At 45.8% G+C, this 14374-nt stretch overlaps 2 non-coding genes across 2 annotated transcripts; both read left to right on the forward strand.

Moving 5' to 3' along the window:
* The first annotated feature begins 2738 nt into the window (after positions 1-2738).
* Positions 2739-2811, forward strand: trnaw-cca (transfer RNA tryptophan (anticodon CCA)). Its single transcript has one exon. It is a non-coding gene; the product is annotated as a tRNA-Trp (tRNA).
* Positions 2812-14291: 11480 nt separating this feature from the next.
* Positions 14292-14364, forward strand: trnar-ucu (transfer RNA arginine (anticodon UCU)). Its single transcript has one exon. It is a non-coding gene; the product is annotated as a tRNA-Arg (tRNA).
* The last annotated feature ends 10 nt before the right edge of the window (positions 14365-14374 follow it).

Below are 14374 nucleotides of genomic sequence, written 5' to 3' on the forward strand. Positions count from 1 at the left end.
CGGCACAACATCGTGGGCCGAAGGGCCTGTTCTGTGCTGTATTGTTCTATGTTCTATGTTCTATGTTCTATGTTCTATGTCCTATGCACATACACATGCACATAAAGACACACAAACATACGCACACACGCACACATATATACACACAGACATATACATATGCACACACACATACACACACATGCACACACACATACACACACCAATACACACATGTACACACACACATATGCACACACATACACACATACATACACACATACACATACACCACACATACACATACACACACACATACACTCCCACACACACACACCCAAACACACACATATACACACACAATACACACATACACACAAACACATGCATACATGCACACACATATACACACACATACACACACACGCACATACACACACATACATATGCACACACACATACATACACATACACACGCACATATATACACACATATACACACAAACACATACACACCCACACCCACACACCCACACACACACAAAAATATATACACACACACATATACACACATATGCGCAAACACATACACACACACATACACACACACATATACACACACATACACACACATATACACACCCACACACACATACACACACACATACACACACACATATACACACACACACACACACATATACACACACACACATACACACATAAATATACTCACACACATATACACACACACACACATATAAGTTTGTGTGATTAACTTGTACTTACAGAATTATATTTTACTTTGCTCAAAAACTGTATGAATCATGTGAGATGCTGTAAATCTGTTTTTTAGATTAGAATCAGTCTGACCATTGTGGCACAGACAGCCTCACACAGGGGAGCTCACACCTTCAATGCATCATCTGGGCCGACACGACACCAATTGTTAAAGTTCACTTGAGAATGTAACTTTTAATAAAAGATTTGCAATTTACATATGAAAGAACGAAAACCAACCTGGCCATTCTAAAAGATGAGAGACTTCACAAACAATCCAGATACAATTTCTCAAGATACAATTTCAGTTGCATCACACTGTAAACATTTGCTATAAATTCTGCGTTTTGCAATCTTATTCTCCACAACCACCTGATGAAGAAGCAGTGCTCCGAAACCTAGAGCTTCCACATGTTCGACTCTAACCTGGTGTTGTGAGATTTTTAAATCTGACATTCACCCATCTCCTGACGGTTGAGCATACATCTCAAGGCCAGGACAGCGGCCCTCCGCAGGGATACAAATTGACTCCTTCTTTGGTCGCTCCACGATGGATCTCTCTGATGACTGTTCCCGTTCGTTGGTTGGCTCATTGGGATCATTGCTGACATCTTGGAAGAATTCCTGGAGTCTCATTGATCTGATGAATTCCTCACAACTTTACTCAAGTATTCTTGTTGGTGATGGGGACAAAGGGAGACTAAATTTGATTTGCGTTTCAACTTGATTTTGTTCACAAAGTATTGAAACAGTTTGTAACATTATTTGGAAATGCATACAAAGGTTCTAAATCAATTGTGTACAGTCTATGCAGAGAGAAAAGAACCAACAAACCATTGGAATATTGACATTTCTCAAACCTTCTGTATCGTTGTGGAAAGAAAGGCATTTTGTACTTGGGCAGTAAACGATCTCTGTTCAGTGTCAGGCACCAAGAGGGTCTGAGAACTGAAAGGACGATGTGATCATTTGTCAGAAAGACCTGAGACTGTGTTGTTTCCCTGTTACACCTTGGCAGCAGCTGCCCGAAACTTTAGTGCATCCCTCAGTGTGTTGTCACTGATCTGGGAGTGTGCTTGGCTGTCACACTCATTTGAGGTCAACTGTTTTCAGTAGTCTGCCAATATAGTGCCCTCGTGGCCTAATGGCTATGGCACTGGCCTCTGAAATCTGGGATTTCATTTTTAAGCCTGCTCTTTGCAGTGGCTGATTTTCATCCCATGTCAACTTCATCTCAATCCAAATTGACTGGATTTTTAAACTACTCTGTTAAAAATCATTGTGCCTGTGTTGAGATTATGGCAAATGCTGTTTAATAGAAACTTGCACAAGGCAATTCCGAGATTTGGGAGATCTTGGGGTGAATTGTCTGAAAGAGACAGCACAGCCACAATGGGCTGAATGCCCGCTAAGATTGTGTTGATTTGTCCTCAATGCAGCTTTTTGCAACATCTCCACTTCCTCCTTCCCCAGTAACTGCAAATATCTTGAAAGTGCTGCACAAAATAACATTGAGCCCTTGGCTATTTTCCTGTCTGCTCCATTTTCCTCAGACTTGAGATGTGCAAAGTTGGAGTTTGAAGGTGGTAAAAACAATGACTGTAGATGCTGGAAACCAGATTCTGGATTAGTGGTGCTGGAAGAGCACAGCAGTTCAGGCAGCATCCAAGTAGCTTCGAAATCGACATTTTGGGCAAAAGCCCTTTTTCCCGAAACGTCGATTTCGAAGCTACTTGGATGCTGTCTGAACTGCTGTGCTCTTCCAGCACCACTAATCCAGAAAGTTGGAGTTTGGTTGATTTTTCATCTGTCCATTTGGGCAGAAATGGGAGGCGGGATCAATTTATCAAGCAGCCAACAATTTAGCATGAGATGGAAGGGGTAAAAAACAATCAGTAAGCATCTCACACTCAGAAACACACACTATGAGAGGTCAGGGTGCAGTATTTAAAGGCTGCCATTGGCAACCTGCATGTGGGGCCCCAGTGGCCTAATGGATAAGGCACTGGCCTCCAATGCCAGAGATTGTGGGTTCAAGTCCCATCTGGGGTGTCTCTGTGGCTTATCCTTTATTTCTAATCTATTTTGGAAAAATCCCCATCTCTGCATTCAGTTGATGGTCAGTGGTATCCAACATGATCTTGCACAAGATTTTCGAGGATCTGCAGGATTGAATGTTGAAGGTGGTCATCAAGTGGCTGCTGTTTCTGGATGGGGACGAGATTCCTGAGAGTGCGGTTGGAGAGGTTGCTTTTGGAAGCCAGCTCTCATCACACTCTCATCAACAAACCAACCCTTCAACACTGATCCCTCCAGAACATCGGATATTACTGACAGAGAATACCCTTGCCAACGTTTATAGGTGCACCATCGACAGCATTCTGTCTGGATGTATCACTACCTGGTTTGGCAACTGTACCATTCAAGATCGGAGATGGTTACAGAGAGTGGTGAACTCGGCCCAGACAATCACAAAGGTCAACCTCCCATCTATAGAATCCATCTCCCAGGCCCACTGTCAAGGAAAGGTCTCCAGCATTCTCAAAGATCCATCCCACCCTGGCAATGTTTTTCTCCAACCTCTACCATCGGGGAGAAGGTACAGAAGCCTGAACACACGCACCAACCGGTTTTTAAACAGTTTCTACCCTACTGTTGTTAGAATACTGAACGGTCTCACAGACTCTCAATATTTGCCTGTACCTGTGTTGTTGTTCCTGCTGCTGTTTCCCTATTGTTTACTTATCTATGTTACTTAACTCTGTGAGCTGCCTGTATTGCTCACAAGATAAAACTTTTCACTGTGTCTATCATTACTTGCAAATCAAATATTTTCAATGAATCTTCCACCTTTAGGATTACTGTTATCTTGGTCCAACTCATTGTATGTAAATATAAATTATTGAGTGTGGAATGACTTTATTTCACCTGCATTTTTTCCTGTTAAATGAGTTTGGGAGAAGATTTGTAGCTCGGGTGCTAGTTGTTGTGGTTCTGTTCGTCGAGCTGGGAATTTGTCTTACAAACGTTTCGTCCCCTGTCTAGGTGACATCCTCAGGTGCTTGGGAGCCTCCTGTGAAACACTTCTGTGCTGTTTCCTCCGGCATTTATAGTGGCCTGTCTCTGCCGCTTCCGGTTGTCAGTTCCAGCTGTCCGCTGCAGTGGCCGGTATATTGGGTCCAGGTCGATGTGTTTGTTGATAGAGTCTGTGGATGAGTGCCATGCCTCTAGGAATTCCCTGGCTGTTCTCTTTTTGTCTTGTCCTATAATGGTAGTGTTGTCCCAGTCGAATTCATGTTGCTTGTCTTCTGCGTGTGTGGCTACTAAGGATAGCTGGTCGTGTCGTTTCGTGGCTAGTTGGTGTTCATGGATACGAATCGTTAGCTGTCTTCCTGTTTGTCCGATGTAGTGTTTTCTGCAGTCCTTGCATGGGATTTTGTACACTACATTGGTTTTGCTCATGTTGGGTATCGGGTCCTTTGTTCTGGTGAGTTGTTGTCTGAGAGTGGCTGTTGGTTTGTGTGCTGTTATGAGTCCTAGTGGTCGCAGTAGTCTGACTGTCAGTTCAGAAATGCTCCTGATGTATGGTAGTGAGGCTAGTCCTTTGGGTTGCGGCATGTCCTCGTTCCGTTGTCTCTCCCTTAGGCATCTGTTGATGAAATTGCGAGGGTATCCGTTTTTGGCGAATACCTTGTATAGGTGTTCCTCTTCCTCTTTTTATAATTCTGGTGTGCTGCAATGTATTGTGGCCCTTTTGAATAGTGTCTTGATGCAACTTCGTTTGTGTGTGTTGGGGTGATTGCTTTCATGGTTTAGGACTTGGTCTGTGTGTGTGTCTTTCCTGTAAATCTTTGTGGTGAATTCACCGTTCGGTGTTCTCTGTACCATCACGTCTAGGAATGGGAGTTGGTTGTCCTTTTCTTCCTCTCTAGTGAATTGGATTCCTGTGAGTGTGGCGTTGATGATCTGGTGTGTGTTCTCTATTTCTGTGTTTTTAATTATTACAAAGGTGTCACCAACTAGCCACGAAACGACACGACCAGCTATCCTTAGTAGCCACACACGCAGAACACAAGCAACATGAATTCGACTGGGACAACACTACCATTATAGGACAAGCCAAACAGAGAACAGCCAGGGAATTCCTAGAGGCATGGCACTCATCCACAGACTCTATCAACAAACACATCGACCTGGACCCAATATACCGGCCACTGCAGCGGACAGCTGGAACTGACAACCGGAAGCGGCAGAGACAGGCCACGATAAATGCCGGAGGAAACTGCACAGAGGTGCTTCACAGGAGGCTCCCAAGCACTGAGGATGTCACCTAGACAGGGGAGGAAACGTTTGCAAGACAAATTCCCAGCTTTCCTGTTAAATGCCAACAGGACAGTATAGAGGTCAAGCAAGCTCAATGTTTGTACAGTTCGATGATCTCAAAGCAGCCATGCAGATTTTTAAAGACATTAGGTCAGAGATTAACTTAATTTGAATGGAGATAATGCAGTGAGAGGGTTTTAATTGGAGAGAATGTTTAAATTGAAAGTATCCCCAGAAGGGATGTAAACCACAGGCAGTAGCTTAGAAGATCAGAGATGGAGCTGTTAGGTCACTGGGACAACACGTGCTTCTGGGGCCATGTCAGGAGAATTGATCCCCTCAACCTTGGTTGTGTTCATGTCAGAACAATGCTGCACTCTCCCAACATTTATGTTCACCAACATTTCACGAGTTTCATCCCACCATCAAACTCACCATGGACTCCTGTTTAGTATCTGTCTCATTCTTGGACACATGCATCTCCATCAAGGATGGACACCACAGCACCTCACTCAACCACAAACCCACCCTCAACATATTAAAACAGCCGTCCCCTCTGTACAAGCCGTACACTTACACAGGATCTGTTCAGGTGAGGGGGAATGTGAGGGGCACTTGGAAGTACACAAGGATGCCCTGATAAGAATGTGATACGATGCTTAACTCATCAATCGCCAGTTCTGACATGCCCCAGGGAGAAACTGCAATGACCTCCTCAGGAGACAGACACGAGCTGCAACCAACAGGGTCCCCTTCATTATCCAGTACTTACCAGGAGCTGAGAAACAATGTCACATTCTCCACAGCCTGCAACACATTATCGATGAGGATGAGCACCTCGCCAAGACCTTCACCATCCCTTCACTTCTCACCTTTAAACATCCACCAAACCTTAAACAGACCATTGTTCACAGCAAACTGCCCGGCCTTCAGGACAACACCAAACAACCCTGTCACAGCAGACACTGTAAAACGTGTCAGAGTGTCGCCATGGATACCGCCATTACACATGGGGACATCTCCCACCATGTACGCGGCAGGTACTCATGTGACTCGGCCAACGTTTTCTCTCTCATACGCTGCAGGGAAGGATGCCCAATGCATGGTACATTGGTGAGACCAAGCAGAGGCTACGGCAACAGATGAATGGGCACCGCGTAACAATCACCAAACAGAGGTGTTCCCTCCCAGTCGGAGATCACTTCAACGATCAGGTACTTTCAACCTCAATCCTTCAGGTAACCATCCTCCAAGGTGGGCTTTGGGACAGGCAACAACGAAAAGTGGCCGAGCAGAGGCTGATAGCCATGTTTGGTACCCATGGGGATGGCCTCAACTGGGACCTTGGGTTTATGTCACACTACAGCTGACCCCACTACATACACACACACACACACACACACACACACACACACACACTCACACACACTCATCCTGTCACACAATACACATACACACTCCCACACTCACACCCACACACACACCTTTTCACAGATGTATACCCCATTACACTCAAACACATACACATACACACACTCTCACAGACACTCACATCATCGCCCCATCCCACGCACACCCAAATGCACACACTCACTCGGTCTCCCCTGCACGCACACACATATACGTTTGTGGGGTGAATTTGTACGTTCAGAATTATCTTTAGTTTTTCTCAAAAACTGCATAAAACCATGTAAGATTCTGTAAATGCCACTTTAGAAATAGAATCAGTTTGAGCGAACATTGGGACACAGACAGATTTTAATCCCACATCTTCAATGCATTATCTGAGCTGAGATGGCACCGATTGTTAAAACTCTCTTGAGAATGTAACTTTAACAAAGGTCTGGGATGTACATAACAAGGAACTGAAACGAACATGATCATTCTAAAAGATGAAAGACTTCAGCTCAATTTGTTTAATATTACATGCCATGACACTGCAATCCTGTTGCTAAAACTTCAGTGTTTTACTATCCTGCTCCACAACCACATGATGAAAAAGCAGTGCATCGAAGGCTAGTGTTTCCCAATAAACCTGTTGGACTATAACCTGGTGCTGTCTAATTTGTAACGTTGTCCGACCCAGTCTAACACCGGCTCCTCCAAATCATAACCTTTATGTCAATGACTGGTGCGTTTTGGATGATCATATAAAACATAATAATAGACACCATCCAAAGTTGGGACTTGATGTTTTCAAGTCATTACACTATGACTTTTTCCCTGGCAGTTTACTCCATTGTGGGATTGTTTTTATTCATTTCTAGGGCGTGAACATTGCTGGCTAGATCAACATTTATTGCCTCTCCCTCGTTTCCCCTGAAAGGTGATTGGGAGCTATCTTTTTGAACCACTGCAATCCATGTGCTGCCTGTATCTCCTTTCGAACTGATTGAAGATTTAACAGGAGGGAGTCGGCCATTTTGGATTTGTTCCATACATTTACATCACTTGTATGACCCATTGATATTTTACTTGTACATTCTGTGTCTGATGCCTCCTCTCTCATTACACCTGATGAAGGAGCAATGCTCCGAAAGCTCGTGTTTTCAAATAAACCTGTTGGACTATAACCTGGTGTGGTGTGATTTTTGACCATTTGTTGGAGGTAAACCTACAATGAATCAATGGAGGGTGTTCCAGGATTGTGACCGAGCTACAGGGAAGGAATGCGATATGTTTCTGACTAGGCCAGCGTTTATTGCCCAGAGGGTGAGTCAACCACATTGCTGTGGGTCTGTAGTCTCACCAGGTTTTCTTCCTGAAAGGAGAATATGGAACCAGTTAGGTTCCTAACAAACCTCAATAGCAATATATGGTTATCATCAGACAAAGCTCCTCCTGAGCTGAGATTTCACCACCTTGTATGGTGGGATTACAGTCCATCTCCCCCACCCCATGAACTTGGTGTTCTGGATTCCTACTCCAGGTCTGGCACTGCACCACCATCTCCCCTTATTAACTGGAATTGATATCAAACAGACACAGGGTGCTGATCAGAGTTCATGTTTAAAAACATAACAGCCCAAATGGGATATCAACTCACAACCCCTGGCTTTGAACATGGACACCCTCTTCATGATGCATCTGAGGTGAGATACCATGTTAGACATCCACGGCAATTGATAGCTCTGTCTTTGGTTGTGCTCCGAAGATCTTAAAAATTCGGTAATTCAGCTCCTCGAGCCTGCTTTGTCATTCCACACGATCATGGCTGATCTCATCTCGGTCTCAACTCCACTTTCCTACCTGCTCTCCATAACACTTCAACCCAACTACAGCCTGCATGTAGTGATCCCTTTTCATGGCACAAGGCACTTCACAGGAACCACATTCAGGAAACCATTACACATGGACCGAAACCTTGGCCAAAGAGAGGAACACCTTGAGATCCTGAGACCCCAAGGTAGAGGGGTGGAGATCTTTACAGAGTGACTTCCAGAGGGTACCATCCAGGCACAGACAGTGATGTCCAAGCAATGAATAACAGGAAGCCAATCTGGCCTTTAATTTCCTGAATTATTCTTGTTGCCATTCTTAAAGAACGAAACAACATTGGGTATTCTGCAGTCCTCTGGGAATTCTCCTGGGACTATAAAGGATACAAATATTTTGTACAAATCCGTAGCAATTTCCACACCTGCCTCTTTCAGGATTCTATGATAGATTCCATCAGGTCTTGGGGACTTGTCTACCTTAATGCTTTTCAAAACACCCAACACCTCCTTTTTAATATTGATATGCTCTAGAATATCAATATACAAGACTCACCATCCACCATGTCATAGAGTCATAGAGATGTACAGCATGGAAACAGACCCTTCGCTCCAACCCGTCCATGCCGCCCACATATCCTAATCTAATCCCGTCCCATTCGCCCACACTGGGCCCATATCCCTCTCGACCCTTCCTATCCATATCAGTGAGCAGTGTAGGTTTCTTCCCTCCTGCCCTCCTGACCATGTACTCACTTTCTTTGTCTGATTTTCTTCCTTTTAAAAGTGCCGTTGTTTTGAGGTTTTTTTCTCCAAAGTTGCAGAATAAAACAGTAATTGCTGCTCCTGGAATTTGAGGAAATCACCCCCAACATCTAAAATGCCTCAAAAAAGGGGCAGCTCTTACAGTCACAACTTTTTCCCGTCCTCCATCTTGGACTACCCAGAATCCTTTGGAAATACCAATGCAGTTTATTCATTAAGAACCTCACCCACTTCCTCCGGCTCCATGTGTAAATTCCCTCCTTTGCTCTGAGAAGACATACCCTTTCCCTGGCGACCTGTTGCTTATTATCCCTCTGTAAAATGCCTTGGAGGTTCCTTAATCCTGTTTTCCATAAACATCGCATGGTCCCTTCAAATTCTCTATTTCCGAGTTTGAGTTCATTCCTGTTATCTCCAGGGCTCTGTCTGTCTTCAGTTTCTTGAACCTTACTTATACCTTCTCCCTCTTTCTGCCTAAGACTTAACATCATAACACGTCTGAACAGGTCAACAAAATATATCGACAGGAACCATCTCCAGCATCAACCTGCATTTATTGAGTTATCTTTCAAAACCAATTCAGTGCAATTGAAATACTGTGTGGTATCACTCACTGTAATAAACACTCTCCTTGAATAAGCTGAAGAGAAAGTAATGGCAAATTATAAAATTACCAAAATAATGCATGACAATGGTTCTTAAATATATGTTTATAAATTACTCTACAGATACTGAAAGAAATTAAATAAGGAGGAACAAATATCATGGACAATTAACCATACATATCGCAATATTTCACTTTCACTGTAGAATTGTAGTTTTAAGATCAAACTTGTTCTGAAGTTGATCAGATCTCACCCCATCTAATACTGATCTTTTATACCTTTCTCCCCAAACTTGAGGTGAGAATTCATATGTTTCAGAGGATTGCCTTATTTGATGAGCTGTTCCTTGATATATAATAAGTATAATCCCACAGACATTGTCATGATTGCACCTTGTCTAAAGTCTGAATCAAATCATTCAATAGCAGACAATTCCCAAGAGGTTAATGATCAAAAGTCCCATTCAATGTTTTCAAGTCTCCACTATTCTTACGTAAAAAAATTATACAAAAGATAAATCCCACAAATGCTGGAAATCTGCAATAAAATCAGGAAATATTGACATGCAGCTCAGGTAGCACCTTTGTCCACCCCAGTCTAACACCGGCTCCTCCAAAACATTTAAAAGGCATCTGGATGGGGGTATATGAACAGGGTGGGTTTAGAGGGATATGGGCCAAATGCTGGCAAGTCGGACTAGATTAATTCAGGATATCAGGTCGGCATAGACGAGTTGGACCAAAGGGTCTGTTTCTGTGCTGTATAACTCTAAGACTCTGTAACATTTAAAAGGCAGCTGGATGGAGACATGAATAAGAAGGCTTCAGAGGGATATGGACCAAATGCTGGTTTGTGGGACTAGATAACTTTCCGATATCTGGTTGGCATGGACGAGTTGGAGCGAAGGATCTGTACAACTCTGTGACTCTGTAAGTGTAAGCTTTCTTGGGAGATTTTGACTTTTGTTACAGAGCCTTTTTAAATGACTGGGACATTTTAATTTGTGCTTATTTGGTTTAATTGGTTTCTTTTAATTTGTTTTCAGAGTCGTGTAAGGAGACTTCTGAAAAGTAGGCTGTCAGTAGGTTAGAAGATGGAATAGGTTATGCTGCATTCTGCAATTACAGCGATGATGATGTGCCAAGTGTAATACTTCAACTGGCTTGGCATTGATTTATTGGTTAGTGCTCTTCGCATCTTCAGTTGAGAGTGAAAGCATATATCTTGGGAGGATATTTAATTGCTCTAAAGATACCACGTATCTGAAAGTTCCCTGCAGTTAATAGATCAATGGGACAGGAATTACCTATTATATCACAAAGTAAGTCTGTTTCTCTCTGCTGAACTTCTACTCAGCTAAAGATTGACTCTGCCTGTTGTGTGACATGGCTTTTAATTTCCACTGATCAACCAGATGAACATTCGTAACACAATGTAATTAAACTCAACTTTCCTTCAGTATTCTTGTTGGTGATGCAGACAAAGGGGGACAAAATTTGGTTTGCGGTTCAACTTGATTTTATTAACAAAATATTAAAACAGATTGTCAGCATTCCCCAAATTCCCACAATCTTTACTCTCTCTCCAGCTCTATCCATCTGAGAAAGGATATTAACTGGAACAATCCATGTTGGGCCATTGGAATCATTTCAACTCCCCCTCCCACTCTGCTGAGGACATGGAGGTCCTGGGCCTCCTTCACTGCCGCTCCCTCACCACCAGACGCCTGGAGGAAGAACGCCTCATCTTCCGCCTTGGAACACTTCAACCCCAGGGCATCAATGTGGACTTCAACAGTTTCCTCATTTCCCCTTCCCCCACCTCACCCTCGTTCCAAACATCCAGCTCAGCACTGTCCCCATGACTTGTCCGGACTTTTCCTACCTGCCTATCTCCTTTTCCACCTATCCACTCCACCCTCTCCTCCCTGACCTATCACCTTCATCCCCTCCCCCACTCACCCATTGTACTCGATGCGACTCTCTCCCCACCCCCACTCTCCTCTAGCTGATCACTCCACGCTTCAGGCTCACTGCCTTTATTCCTGATGAAGGGCTTTTGCCCGAAACATCGATTTCGAAGCTCCTTGGATGCAACCTGAACTGCTGTGCTCTTCCAGCACCACTAATCCAGAAATTGGAATCTCCTTCCTGTCCCGATATAGGGCTGGTTCTCTTCCACAAAGGGGGGGGTCTCGCAATTTCGGGCAGATCTTTCTACTGAGGCAGGAAACGATTTCTCTTCATTCTGAGGCACCAAGAGGGTCTGAGAAATGAAGGGACAATGTCATAACTGGTCAGAGAGGCCTTAGACAGTGTTCTTTAACTGTTACACCTTGACAGTAGCTGCTCCATACTTTGAGGTCAACACTTTCCACAGGGAGTCCAAGGTGGAAGGGCTAGGGGCCTAATGGATAAGGCATTGGCTTCCTTCAGCTGGTAATTGTTGGTTCAAGTCCCATCTGGGGTGCTTGGGTTTTAAACCTGGGCCTTGTTGCTGATTTTCATTTCATGTCAACTTCATCTCAATCCATGCTGACTGAATTTTTCACGCTGAGTGATGATGTCACTTCCACCCCTTCATGGCCACTCCCACAACCACTTCCAACCTTCACAATTCCTCATGCATCACACGTGACATCACTTCCGCCCTTCACATCATCGCTGATGCCACATGCTCAGTGACGTCCGCCACCCGTACTTCCCTGGTCACCACCACTTCCGCCACTCACCTGCATTCTGCTGACGTGCCCCCCACAGAACCCACTGTCACTGTCCCCAACCCCGCAGAACCCCGAGGGGAACACTACCCCTGCTCATGACTCCACCCCCATTCCCCCCACCATCACACCCACTCCAGTTACAGGTTCCGCCCTGGACAGGACTGCTCCGAGTGCTGTCTCACAGGAGTCGAGTGTTGGTCATAAACCAGCTGGTGCCTGCCATGCTGTGGTACCGGCTGGTCACTTTGGTCCCTCCTCCTGGTTTTGTCGATGACATCCAGAGAATGTTGGTTCACTTCTTCTGGGACAAAAAGATGCACTGGGTCACTGCGCAGGTCCTGAGTCTCCATATTGAGGAGGGCGGTCAGTCGCTGGTGTGCGTTCACACCCAGGTAGCGACGTTCCACCTTCAGACCTTGCAGCGATACCTTTACATTGAGCCTCCCCCTCGGCGGGGTGCCCTGGCGACGTATTTTTTCCACCAGGTGCGTAACCTCAACTACGAGACTCAGCTCCTGTTCAGGGACCGTGATGGTTTGGAGGTCACTCTCAGGACACTGCCTGTCTTTTACCAGGACCTGCTCACGGTCTGGAACATGGTCGAATCGCGTCACGCCTACCCTCCGGCAGGAGTAGCAACTGTCGTCAGGGAGACGTTGCTCAGGAATCCGCACCTCCGTACTCGTGGGTTCGAGTGACTGTCGGAGGGGAGGGCCGTGACTGTGAGGGTGACCAGGGTCGGGGACGTGCTGGATGGTGGGGGCCTGGGCTGGACGCTGCCGCAGGATATAGCGAGCAGGGCAGCGGTAGACGTCCGGTACGTGGCCACCACCATCCGACACCTTAAAACGACGGTGCTCAGACCCCACGTAGTGCCCCAGTTGGAGGATGCTCAGGTGTGCGGTGGGATCCCATCTGCACTCACTCCTGACCGGACGGAATTTCACATTGGCCCCAGGGTCCTGTATTTCCTGCGGGAGCCTGTGCCCCACAACCTGAGCTGTCTCCGGAGTTTTAGTTTTGTCCCTTTCAGGGGTGTATCACAGAGGGCCCTGTACAGACTGCTGCTGCACACCCTCATCCACCTCCCGGACACACCCTGGCGTGCCCATTTACCACCGGGCGGTGGGGATCATCCCCAGTGAAGGGCTCTCTACATGGGAGTCCTCCCCCTTTCTCACGGGGATCTGGGGTGGAGGGTATTGCACGCGGCAGTCCACAGATTGTGGTGGTTCACGGACTCCCAGCCCAACTGCTTGTTCTGTGGTGCTGTGGAGTCCATGGAACAGGGCGCTTGCACTCCCTTTTTAGCTTTCTGGGAAACCTTCTCCTCCGTTTCTGGTTGGACTTCAGCCCCACACTCCCCATCATTGGGCACCCAGTGCCGAGGGGGGAGGGTTGGTCAGAGGATCTCCTCGTGGGTCTGCTCCTGGGCCTGGCCAAACTGGTTGTTCGGGTCAATCGCCTGACCCTCTTCCGTGGTTACATTCGAGCCCGGGTGTCCCTGGAGAAGGAGCACGCAGTGTCTACCAACATCCTTGAGCTGTTCAGAGAGTGCCCTCCCCCTCACTGTTTGGTCACACAGCATTGCCCTTTGATGCTTGTCACTGGCCACTCGGGTGTTTCCTTTCTTCCTGGTGGTGGGAATTGAATAAAGATTTGTACATCTGTTGTCTTTCACTGTGTCTCACACCTGCACACACACAACATGGGTGCTGGGAAAATATAAGCACTGCCACAGTTAGGCAGCAGTGCGGGGGTAAAGAGAAAAACATATATAACCAGGAGATTCAGAATCCCCTCAGTCCAGGGCACTGACTCTGTCCTGGCTGAGCCACAGTCAGTGTGTTCGTGCAAAACAAAACAAAACTTAAAAGCTGCCATTTTAACATCACACATGTAGCCCCAGTGGCCTAATGGATAAGGCACTGGCCTTCTAAGCCAGGGATTGTGGGTTCGAGTCCCATCTGGGGTGTCTGTCACTT

Source organism: Chiloscyllium punctatum, chromosome 18, assembly GCF_047496795.1.
Source record: "Chiloscyllium punctatum isolate Juve2018m chromosome 18, sChiPun1.3, whole genome shotgun sequence".
In the NCBI taxonomy this organism is placed as follows: domain Eukaryota; kingdom Metazoa; phylum Chordata; class Chondrichthyes; order Orectolobiformes; family Hemiscylliidae; genus Chiloscyllium; species Chiloscyllium punctatum.